This window comes from Hypanus sabinus, chromosome 16, assembly GCF_030144855.1.
Source record: "Hypanus sabinus isolate sHypSab1 chromosome 16, sHypSab1.hap1, whole genome shotgun sequence".
NCBI classification, from domain to species: domain Eukaryota; kingdom Metazoa; phylum Chordata; class Chondrichthyes; order Myliobatiformes; family Dasyatidae; genus Hypanus; species Hypanus sabinus.
In genome coordinates, this window is record NC_082721.1 from 18,260,186 (window position 1) to 18,272,894 (window position 12,709).

At 41.2% G+C, this 12,709-nt stretch overlaps 1 protein-coding gene across 2 annotated transcripts in view; it reads left to right on the top strand.

Moving 5' to 3' along the window:
* Nucleotides 1-9,765: 9,765 nt before the first annotated feature.
* Nucleotides 9,766-12,709, top strand: part of LOC132406039 (uncharacterized) — a 126,186-nt gene continuing 123,242 nt past the window's right edge. Inside the window, exon 1 of one of the 2 annotated variants that reach the window (XM_059991205.1) lies at nt 9,766-10,126. The gene's annotated coding sequence lies outside the window, so the exon portion shown is untranslated. The remainder of the gene's footprint in view (nt 10,127-12,709) is intronic. The other variant, XM_059991203.1, reaches the window with a different exon arrangement.

Here is a 12,709-nt window from a genome sequence, read left to right on the forward strand (position 1 = left end):
TTCTGATTGCTGGCACTGTAAAGCTTCACACTAACTTCACACACTAATTCTACCATGCCGTTCAATGTAGTGGTAGGATGAGGAGTGGGGTGCATAATAAAGAGTCCTTGGTCCATGGCATAATAAAGTTTGGGAATCCCTACTTTAAACCCAAAAGACCATCATGTGAGCGTTAATAGTGAGCGATTCAGAAGTATTTTGGAATTCTCATAAGAATAATAAGCAAAAAAACTATTTCAATTAGTGATAGAATCATATAGCACAAAACAGGTCTTTCAGCCCAACGTCCATACTAACCATGATGGCCATCTAAGCTAGCCCCACTTGTCTGCATTTGACTCATATCGCTCCATGTAGCTGTTCCAAATCTCTTTTAAATATTGTTATTGTACCTCCTCAACCTTTCCTAACCATGTAGCTGACCAAATGTTTTTAAAATATTGTTATTGTACCTGCTTCAACTACTTCCTCTGGCAACTTGTTCCACATACTGTATGTACTGCCTCCATATGATAAAATTACCCCTCAGGCTCCTATTAAATCATTCCCCTCTCACCTTAAACTTATGCCTTCTAGTTCTTGATTTCCCAAACCTTGGGTAAAGACTGAACACATTTACTCTATCTATGCCCCTCATGATTTTATATTCTTATGTAATGTCACTCCTCAGTCTCCTAATCTACAAAAAAAAATGAAGTCCTAACCTGTCCAAATGCTCCCGATAACTCAGTTACCCGTGTAAATCTTTTCTGCACTCTTACCAGCTAAATAGCATCTTTCTAAAAGCAGGATGACAAAACTGAATGCACCCTCAACAACATCCAGTGTAACTGCAACATAACATCCTCACCTCCATAATCAATTGCCTGAATTGAAAAAAAAATCCTCCTCACCACCCTGTCTACCTGTGACACCACTTCCAAGGAACTACAGTATGTATTTGTGCTCCTAAGTGCCTCTATTCCACCGGTGTTTCCTATGAGGATCCCACACTGGCTTGGCTTCCCAAACACCTCGCACCCACATGAACTAAATTTTATTTGACTCTTCTTAGCCCACTTACCCAGCTGATCAAGATCCCACTATAATAGCATTATTAACAGTGTGCAATGTGATGGATGTTCACTATCCAGGGCCGAGTTGTGGGGGGGAGGGAATACAGATTTTTGCAAAGCTCAGCTTTCTAACACAACAGCTGACTCTTCCAGGGGTCAAAGAGTTGTTAGTGAGTAGGTTAAGCTCCCAAATATTATTCCTTGTTCAAATTTCTGCCATAACACCAGTCTTCAGTTCTTAATGTAAATTGCAAGCAATAATCAAACTGAAGTTAAAGTGACAGCTTTGCAAACAAACAGCATGATCTTTGAAGCATGGGATGCTGCCCCACAGCACAGGGCTGACTGCCCAAGAAATGCAGTGGAAGAAAATGGGGTTATGTTAACTGAGCCTGCAACAAACCAGACTTAGGCTAAGTTGCTTAGTTCAAGGAAGCTTGCAGACCAGACTGATACTATCACATAGCACATCAAGTAGCTCATCTATTAATAGTTGGGAGATTTGAGTAATCAGAGAGTGAACACTCACAGCATTAGTTTTTGTTAATTTGGGATCTCTGAACCCAGAAGCTCTTAGACCATCTGTGTGAATTAGAAAGAAAAAAGTATCTATTAAAAAAAATCAAATGCGTGTGAAGTCATCAAGTAGAAAAATAGAATAATTATAGGAGAGGAGTCAGGCTTGTTAGGAATGGTCAAGGAGCAACAAGAAGAATTACAGAAAAACAGGATGAGGATAATCCATTCCTCTGCCTTCGGCTTGTGCTACGGATAACTCATTCATCTGCAATTCGTTGGTATGTCTTTTAGCATATGGAAATTATGCCTGTGTTTTGGAAATCCTTTGTGTTTAGACATCACTTGTAATTTGGAAATCATTTACAAGATAGAAATCCTGTGTGAGTTCAAAATGAGTTTTAAGAATTTTGTCTACATTTAAATGTGTTTCACTAAAAATAAATGAATTATGATTAAACTACGTTAGCTGGAAGTATTTCCTCTTTAGTAGGGAGTGGGGGGTCCCAGTTCTCAAATACTGAGCGTTGGCCACTAAAAAAAACGCTAAGGAGGTTAAACAGGAAAGTGACCTAGCCTTTGAAAAGTAGGTGGTTACAGTACAACCTCCTTTTAGTGGGAATATCCATAGCTATCTATATTAGATAGGGCTTAAGATTTTCCTTTGAGTTTAGAACTTTGAGGAGCACAAACCAAAACGATCACAAGGATACCTCCTGTTTTAGTCCATGTTGAGAATATATATAACTCTCTCCTGACAGGGAGATGTGCTTATGCAAGCAGACCTGCCATGATGTTGACTGTCCTACCAGAATAAAAGGCGAGAGAATACACCATTGCTTTTCAATTTTTTTTAACACAAGAGAGCTGATGCATGAGATTAAGAGCACAGCTTCTTCAAAGAGTTTTTCTGCACAGAGGGACAGAGCAGCAATTTCGGCTCTTCACTGGTTAGTATAACTCTGTTTGTTTTGTGTATCGTACCGCAAGGATCGTCACCTTGTCGTGGTGGAGAGGCATGTGAGTTTCTGAAATCCAGACAGCAAAGCAATCTGGATCTTAACCGCCGGTAGGGTCATCTGGAGTGGTAAGGTCGAGAGGGAGGGCCAGACAAAGAGCGATCCAGCCAAAACCTTAGTGGTGGAGCTGGTGGAAGATGATGACACATCACATTGACAGTGAATGCAGAGGAAGGCTGCAGTAGTGAAGACTCCCCTGCTGTCTTGCATTTCATGCCACTGGACCTTGAGCCCGATCTGTCAAGGACCTTGTGGTGGCTGGCTGTGCATCAGCCTCACCACGTTAAACAAAGTCACACACAGGTATTCTCCATTAGGGCAATAACCCCTCGGGTGAACATCCTAAGTGATTGCACTACTATTATAATGCATCATCTTGTAACCTGCTTATTTTGTGCCTGTGAGTTGACAATGACTGTTTTCTTTTTTCCTTTGGGTTTTGTTACTGATCGCTATGTTGTGAGCTGTAAAATGACTCAGCAACATGAGCTTCATGTGCAATATTGTCACTGGAGCAGAGACTCCCTGAGAGCCATTTATTTGCTGAACCAAACCTCACTTGCACTTAGTCATCTAAACTCAGATCGGCGGCTCTCTGCATTTCCCCAAAAGTGAGGGCCATGCCTGTGAGAACATAGGCAATGCCAGTAGATGGTAGGCTGCTCATCAGGCTCCATCATTCACACTTTAAAGTTTAAAGTGCAGATTTCACTGTAAGTTTATTATCAAAGTACATTTATGTCACCATATACAACCCAGAGATTCCCTTTCTTGTAGTCATGTGCAGTAAGTACAAGAAACACAATAGAATCAACTTAGTCAATGAACAGCTTCCTGAAGTATGCATCTTCACAGACCGGATGTTTCACAGTTGTGTGCAGCGCTAATGAAATGACAACTGCAGTTGACTTGTTGTGACGGTAGGCAAATTGGAGCAGGTCTAAGTCACTTCTTAGGCAGGAGTTCATCTGTTTCATCACCAATCTCTCATTACCAAGCACTTCATCTTTTTGGATGTTAATGTTGCTGGACTAGAGTCATTGAGGCAGGTTACAGCACTCTTCACAGGCACCAGTATAATTGAAGCGGGCGAATACCTCAGACTGTCGAAATGAGAGGTTAAAGATATCAGTGACCCATCCAGCCAGTTGAGCAGCACAGTTCTTTAGCATTTGGCCAGGTACCCATTCTGGGCCGAATGCTTTACATGGATTCACCCTCCTGAAAGATGCTTTCACATCGACATCAAAGACTGAAATCACAGGGTCATCAGGAGCTGTAGGAGTTTGTGAAAGTGTCTCCATGTGTTAAACATCAAAGTTAACAAAAAAGGTATTGAGCTCATCGGGGAGTGAAGCCTTGTTGTCACCTGCGTCACTTGGTTTCACTTTGTAAGCGGTAACAGCATTCAAGCACTAACATAGTGGATGAACGTCCTTCAGTAATTCAAGTTTGGTCTGGTGGACTGGACTGAACTCAAAGATGCATCTTCAAATCTGGATACCAATGTCGCAGTTGATACTGAGGTCATTAAAACCTGTGTCGATTATTGTGAGCCTATGAAAGCTTGCTGTACATTCCCAAACCAAAAGCCATGGATGAACCAGGAATGTCCATCATCTACTGTGGGCTAGATATGTGCCATTTGTCTGATGACCCAGGTTCACACAAGAAAACAAGGTATGACTTGCAGAGGGCTATTTCAAGAGCAAAGAAACAATTCCGAGCAAGGTTGGAGGTGACATTGGATGCACGTCAACTCTGGCCAATACCTCTAACAAAGCGAAACCCAATGGCATAAATGGCTGCGATGCTTCACTACCAGGTGAGCTCAATGCCCTATATGCTTGCTTTGAAAGGGAGAATATAGCTACAGCTGTGAAGATCCCTATTGCACCCGGTGACCTTGTAACCTCTATCTTGGAGGCCGAAGTAAAGCTGTCTTTCAGGAGGGTGAATCCTCACAAGGCAAAAGGCCCCGATGGAGTACCTGGTGAGGCTCTGAAAATTTATGCCAACCAACTGGCAGGAGTATTCAAGGACAATTTCAGCCTCTCACTGCTATGGGCAAAAGTTCCCACCTGCTTCAAAAGGGCAACAATTATGCTAGTGCTCAAGAAAAGTAGTGTGACCTGTCTTAATATCTATCATCCAGTAGCACTCACATCTATGGTGATGAAATGCTTTGAGCGGTTGGTCATAACTAGAATCAACTCCTGCCTCAGCAATGACCTGGATCCACCGTAGTTTGCCTGTCGTCACAATAGGTCCATGGCAGGCACAATCTCAATGGCAGAGCTTCAGATGTAGATGAGAGAATGTACAGAAGCGAAATATACCAGCCAGTTGAGTGATGTCACATCAACAACCTTGCACTCAATGCCTGTAAGACCAAAGAGCTGATTGTGGACTTGAGGAAGGGTAGGACCAGGGAGCACAAGCCAATCATCAGAAGTGGAGAGCTCAAGCAAGTCCCTGGGTGTCCAGACCTCTGAGGATCTAACCTGGTCCCAACATATCGATGCAGCTATAAAGAAGGCAAGACAGTGACTATACTTCATCAAGAGTTTGAGGAGATTTGGTTTGTCACCTAAAGCACTCAGAAACTTCTGTAGATGTACCATGGAGAGCATTCTGACTGGCTGCATCACTATCTGGTATGGGGTGGGGGTGGGGGATACTGCACGCAATCAAAAGAAGATACAGAATGCTGTAAAATTAGTCAGCTCCAGCTTGGATACTAGCTTCTGTAGTAAGGCAGCATCCATTATTACCCAGGACATGTCCTGTTCTCACTGTTGCTATCAGGAAGGAAGTACCAAAGCCTGAAGACACACACTCAGCAAACTGCTTCTTCCTCTCTGCCATTCAATTCCTAAATGGACATTGAACCCGTGAAAACCACCTCACTTTTCTCTATTAATTCTATTTTTGCAATATTTTTAATTTAACTATTTCATATGCATATGTAATTGATTACTTAATTATTTTTTTCAATATTATCATGTTTGCATTGTATTGCTGCCGCTAAATTAAGAAATTTCTCAACTAATGCCCGTGATATTAAACCTGATTCTGAAATCTCTTTACTTCACTTGCAAATGCCTTCCACTTGTCAGGTTTAAGTATTTGTACTGAGCCTACTTCTGAAAGTGCCCTTTGTCTTTGGAGCGAATCCAATCCCAGCCTTTCACGCCCCTGTCACAGTACTGGCCAGCATGCCCTGAAAATGAATGGGACTGAGTTCCCATGCAGCCATTTGAAACCATATGCAACATTTTGAAGGCAAAATGAATGGAGAATGTAAGTTGGGCACTGTTGACATTTGTTGCAGTCGTAGAGTTTTATCAGTGAAAAAATAACAGTAATAATATCCAGGATTGAGCTTTGTGGATATCCTTTATCAGTTTTTTTCTTTTTCAAAATTGATAATTTCAGGCCTTATATGTGTCTAATGCAAATTTCATATTTGATTTACCCATTATGGTCCCATAATGTTAATCTAGCAAGCCAGACAGTGGTAAAAATAATGCCTTACCACCCTCCCCAGAGCAGTTAAAAATGAGCTATAAAAGTGCTTCATTTACATTCAATGCCTATATCCTGACAGTGAATTAATACCAGGTTTGCTAAATCACGCTGAATATATTTTCACATTAAGAAAGGCCAGAGGTACTCAAAGGCTAACATCAACTCATGAACCCGATCTCAGTGAAAATCAGTTCTTCTAGCAGATGGAGCACAAGGAGGTGGCAAGACACAAAGATGCCTTTTTACATCCCAGCACCCCTCCAGCTAGAGAGAGATTTGAATTCTGCTTTGCTGAGCAGCTGTCAGAGGAAGACGATTTAAGGCACTCTGCACGCTTGTCTGTGGCACATTTACATCATGACAAAATGTGCAACTTAGTGCAGATATTTTAAATCACCCACCACTCTGTACAACGTCCCATCTCCTATCTTTCATTTTCTCTTGAAGCTGTTTAATGCCAGACCCATTTTACATGGGTTTCCCTCACTCTGCTTTTTGTGCTTTGTCCAATGTGGCAGCAGCTATGGTATATGAAGACCTCAAAATGAATCTGACAAACCAAGTGTGCTACATCCATTTCCTCTGCTTCACTCAGATGCTTTGCATCTCCCTCCACTCCATACAATGTCTCAGCATCGTATTTCCAATCACCACATCTGTAGAAATACAAAGAAAACAGCAATAATAAGTAATTAAGTAATCCTGGCACCATGCAGCATACTCGTCATTTTATTTGTAATCACCTCATCTGTTGAAATACAAAAAAAGTAAATCATAAACACCAGAAATTCTGCACACTCAAAATAGAGGAACTCATCAAGCACAGAAGCATCTACGGAAATGAATAAATAGTCAACTTTTTGGGCCGAGACCCTTCATTAACACTGGAAAGGAAGGAGGAAGGCACCAGAATAATAAGGTGAGGGGAGGGGAAGGTGAACAGCTAGAAGGTGATAGATGAAACCAGGTGGGTTGAAAAGATAAAGGGCTCGAGAGGAAGGAAAAATAAATAAATAGAACTGAGACCACCCTCCAAGAGGACCACAACCTTGTGCTTTGGAGGCTCGTTGACTGGAGTCAGGGCATTATGCTTTGGGTCTTGGTAGGGTCACCCATGCCAAACAGGTCAAAGGGTAGAGGCCAGACTAAGAGTGGTCCACCAATCCTCCAGGTTCGGGGATTCAGCTCAGAGCTAACAACCCTGACTGGTAAGACAAAATTGTTATGGAAACAGCGAGGAAGAATCCTTTTACATCTGAGAGTGATAGTGTTCCTGAGTCTTCTCCCAGGACTTGCATGACTGACAGTACTGAAAACCGAGAGGAAGATACTGACTTGATGAAGCAAGCCCTGAACACCATCAAGATCGAGGATCTTCATTGCTGTCCTAAATGCCAGTGGCAATACAGGCAGTAAGTGATAATTAATACTGAGGCCATGAATTGTAGTCAATGAAACTGAGTGCATTGGTTGTGCTCAGTGATCTGTTCAATGTTGAGTTGAGTGAAAGTATTCACACTGGTTCAGGAGCCTGATGGTTACAGGTAATAACTTTTCCTGAACCTGGTTGTGTGAGGCCTAAGGCTCCTGTGCTTCCTTCTTGATGGCAGCAGCAAACAGAGAGCATGGCCTGGATAGTGGAGCTCTTTCATGCTCATTTATTGTGACAGGGTTCCTTGTAGATGTGCTCAGTGGTGGGTAGAGCTTTTCCTGTGATGGACTGTTGTTGTTTGGCTTGTTGGCTTTTCCCATTCTTGGACATCGGTGCTTCCAGACCAGGTTGTGATGCAACCAGTCAGAATACTCTTCACTGTGCATCTGTAGAGGTTTGCCAAAGTCTTGAACCAGAGAGGATAATTTCACTTACTTTCACTCACCCCATCACTGAACCGTTCCCACTGAACTATAGACTCACTTTCAAAGACTCTTCATCTCATGTTCTCAATATTTTATTATTATTATTATTATTATTTTCTCTCTTTCTGTCTGTATTTGCTTTTTTTTGCATATTGGTTTGTTTGTCTCTCCTGTTTGCTGTGTGGACTTCTGTTGATCCGATAGTGCTTCTTGTAATTGCCCACAAAAAATGAATCACAAGGTTGTATATGGTGACATATATGAACTTTGATAATAAATTTACTTTGAACTTTTAAGTTTTAGGTGACATGTCAAATCCGTGCAAGCTTCTAGAGTAGAGGTGCTGCCTTTACTTCCTAATCAGCTATTAGTAAACTCCATCATGGGTACCAGCCTTAGTATCACCCAAGACATCTTCAAGGAACGATGGAAGGCGGCATACATCGTTAATGAACCGCACCACCCAGGACATGCCCTCTTCTCATCGTTACCATCAGGAAGGAGGTTTTTTTTTAAGCGTGTCGCACCAGACAGTCTGCCATCTGGCACGTGATGTCAGGATTAACTGGGTCACGTTATAAGCGTTCCTGACTCAATCCTTGTATTTTTTATGAGGCCAAGTGGCTAGCTCAACACTCAACCTGGCATGGATGGAAAGCATTCTCCAGGGTGGCCCGACTTGGATTCAAACTCAAGAACCTTCGCTCCGGAGTCCGGAGCTGATCTCATTGCGCCACCAGCCGGAAGAAGGTACAGAAGCCTGAAGGCACACTCTCAGCAATTCAGTAGTAGCTTCTTCCTCTCTGCCATCTGATTACTAAATGGACATTGAACCCATGAACACTAACTCACTACTTTTTTTTATTTCTGTTATCTTTGTACTACTCATTTTAACTTAAATATTTAATAGACATATAACTACTTAATGTAACTCTTTTTTTCTCTGTATTTATTTATCTTGTATTTCATTGTACTGCTGCAGTAAAGTTAACAAATTTCACGACATATGCCCGATATTAAATCTGTTTCTGATTCTTTGAAATAACACTTATGTGATGGTCCCAGAAAAGATCCCCTGATATGATAACACCAAGGAATTTAAAATTCCTGACCCTCTCCACCCCTGATTCCCTAATGAGGGCTGATTCATTCACCTATCCCTTCCCAGCTTCTCATATTGTCTCACCTACCACCTTCCCCCTCACCTGGCTTCACCTACCACCTTCCAGCTTGTACTCCTTCCCCTCCCCTCACTTTGTAACTCTCCCTCAGTAAGGATTCAGTCATACAGTCATTCTCAGACAGTGTAAATTAAAAGAAAGAAAGGATATAGTATTGTTGTTGCTATGGCTTTCTGCGCATTCTCTTGCTTACACTTCCATCAGTGAAGACTTAATAACACATTTCTGCAACCTGTAATTATGACCCTTTGAATTGAAACAAGTCTCTGTATTTGTGAGGTTATTTTGTAATGTGTATTACTTCCAATCAACTTTCTGAAATTGACAGAGTACAATGAAGGTCTTTATTTTAAACAGATTGCAGTTACGCAAAGATTACCCACTTCTGAAATCCTCAAGTCACATTGAGCACTCAAAAGGTTAAAGCAGCCTTATTCATATTCAGATTAGGCCTCTTTATGTTACTTAGCAATTCCATGGTGATATGCAAATGAATTACAAATTATAGCATTGGCAGTGACAAATTTACTCCCAAATTTCAGTGCTGTGGAAGATTGAGTTCGCTAGTTCTTTACACTGGAAACTGAAACCAGTCTATATAAAATGTCCAAACTTCAGAACAATTGTTGAGAAGTAATTATTGGATTTACGGCTGTTCTGCTGGAGCTTGTTAATTTTCTCATATCTCTGTGGGAAGAGCAGGACTCAGCAAACTAACAAACATAAATTCTTTAAAGGAAACAATGTCTTTTAAAAGCGTGAAACTCATCTCGGTTATTATCCAGCAATCAAGTCTTTATCCTCATCAATAGGTAGGATGGTTTGCCAATTAATGGGATTGCCTTCAGGATCCTAATTGTAGGTGCACCAGTATGAGTGTGCCAGGTGTGTCTACCTGCAGAGATGAAATGTCAGTGCTCTGAGCAGAAACCAAATCAGAGCTAAAACATCAAGGGATAGGAAAAAGGTATGCCTTTTTAACTTAATTTTGGCTTTTGAATTATTTAGGAATAACTTGTTAAATCATGTGAGCTGTAGCCTTCAGCCTTTCTTTTATCTTTATTGCCTCTTTACAAGAGATATCTTTCTGTAAATTTCAGTTATAGACCAACATGTAAAATAATAGAATGTGTATGGTACTGTATGTGCTGTCAAAATGAGCATCTGCTTCACATTCTGTATGTAATCTTATTTTAGTGTTGTTGTCTTTCTGTTTTCCAAAAGCAGCAAATTGTGATTTCTTGCAAAGCTAAGGCTGAGCCACATTTAAATTCCTGTGAGGCTTAGCTCTGTAGCAAATTAAAGATTAATTTTCTCTATTTCAGTTTTACTTCTAAAATCTCTTTGTGTTAATTTCCGACATAAATCTTTATAGTTTGGACCACATTCGGCAATGTCTAAAAATGTGGATGGAAACTCTTTTAAGGCAATCTATCAACATGGTGTGTTTTATTCCAGTGTCACGGAGAACAGGGTATAGACAGTACAATGGTACTGTTAATTTCACTGTATTGTGCGAATCATTCCATCTTCAGCAATTGTGTACCGAAGTATCACCCATTATAGATCACAAAGCATTTTCAGCTCAATTAATCTTGTCGAAGAGGATTTGGAAAATAATGGAGTAGAAATTCATCATGAGTTGCATTATTTCAACATGTAAGGGACATGTGGCCATATGTTTAACACCTCTTCTGAAATTCAGTCCTGTTGAATTGAGTTTCAGCGATTGAGTGCCAAAGATCAGCTATTAAATATCTCATGTGTAGTACGAGTTTCTCAGATGTGTTGCCAAATGCCCAATGGGAGTTCCAATCCTTCTACTGTCACTATAGGATTTGATTGTTCAGGAGGATATTTCTTGAGTTATAAGAAAGTACTGGGGCTTCTTCTCCTGGAACATAAGCATCTGATGAGTAAGTGCAAAACTCTAAATGCTAGAGATGTATCAAGAGTAGATGGCAAGCAGTGTGGTGAACCTGAAGTTAATGGGAACCAAAAGAGAAACTTGACAGGGATCCAGTGAGGCAGGGTGGTTCGACAGCAACCCCGGCCTAGAAAACTATGGTTGGTGTTCCTAAAAACCAGCAACACTCAACCTCTTCATCAACAGTCTTTACTTCTCCCTATGGTTAAAGTAGTTTAGTACTTAAAGTACTAAACTAGTATGCAGAGGCCTGGACCACTAACACAGAAAAGTGATTTTTGAATCCCACCGCTGAAGCTTTAAACTAAGGAAATTAAGTAAGTCTAGATTATTTTAAAAATCAGGTAACCGTGCTGGTAGCTATAAAGAGAATGACATGTTGCTTTAAAAATTAAAAAATTATTCATTAATGTTCTTCAGGAAAGTGAAGCTGTTGTCCTAGAGTCATAGAGGCATACGGAACAAAAATGGGCCCAATTTATCCATGCAATCCGAGATGGCTAACTGAGCGTATTCCATTTAACTGTGTTTGGCCCCTATACCTCCAAACCTTTTCTCTCCAGGAACCTGTCCAAATGCCTTTTAAATATTGTTCAGAAGATCAGGTTGCATGGAATGTGTGGGCTGAAATGCTTGTTTCCATGCAGCAGTACTCTGTAACTCTACGAATTAATGTCCAGAATATGGACTGGGTATGCAGCCAGGGCCTGTAATGTGGACTGGGTGGGAAGATGGACCAGTAGGTTTACATATAGACTACAAATACTGCTCGCAAACTGAAAACTTGAAAAGAAATTGTTCTACCTGTGGAGTGGCTGACCTTGGTATATAATTGCAATTTTATTGTCATTAGCAGTAGCCATAGTAGTCTGCATGCTTTCGTGTCATCCATTGTAAGTCGATGCACGGCAGGGGAGCCTGAGCACTATGGGTGCATGGATGATATGGGTATGGAGGGTGAAGGTCCCAGTGCAGGTCAATGGGAATTGGCTGTTTTAAATGGTTTAGCATGGACTAGATGGACTGAAGGGCCAGTTTCGGTGCTGTACTTTTTCCCATGGCTCCATGCCAAATTTGAATCAGTATGTCCCAAGATATAATTGTTTTGAGACGATCTCAAGTGATTTTTATGAGATTATTGGGCTACACACTCTGAGGCCACTTTATTAGGTATCTCCTGTACCTACTAAATTGGCCACTGAGCACTTGTTCATGGCCTTCCGCTGCTGTAGCTCATCCACTTCAAGGTTTGATGTGTTGTGTGTTCAGAGGCACCCTTCTGTACACCACTGCTCTGATTCAGGGTTATTTGAGTTACTGTCACCTTCTGTCAACTTGGACCCATCTGTCCATTCTTCTCAGACCTTTCTCATTAGAAGGACATTTTCTCTCACAGAACTGCCGCTCACTGGGTATTTTTTGTTGTTTCTCACACCGTACTCTGAAAACCCTGGAAAATGATGTGCTTGAAAATCCCAGGAGATCAGCAGTTTCTGAAATACTCAAACCACCCCGTCTGGCACCAACAACCATTCCACAGTTAAAGTCACTTAGATCACATTTCTTTCTCATTCTAATGTTTGGTCTGAACAACAACTGACCCTCTTGACCATGTCTGCGTGC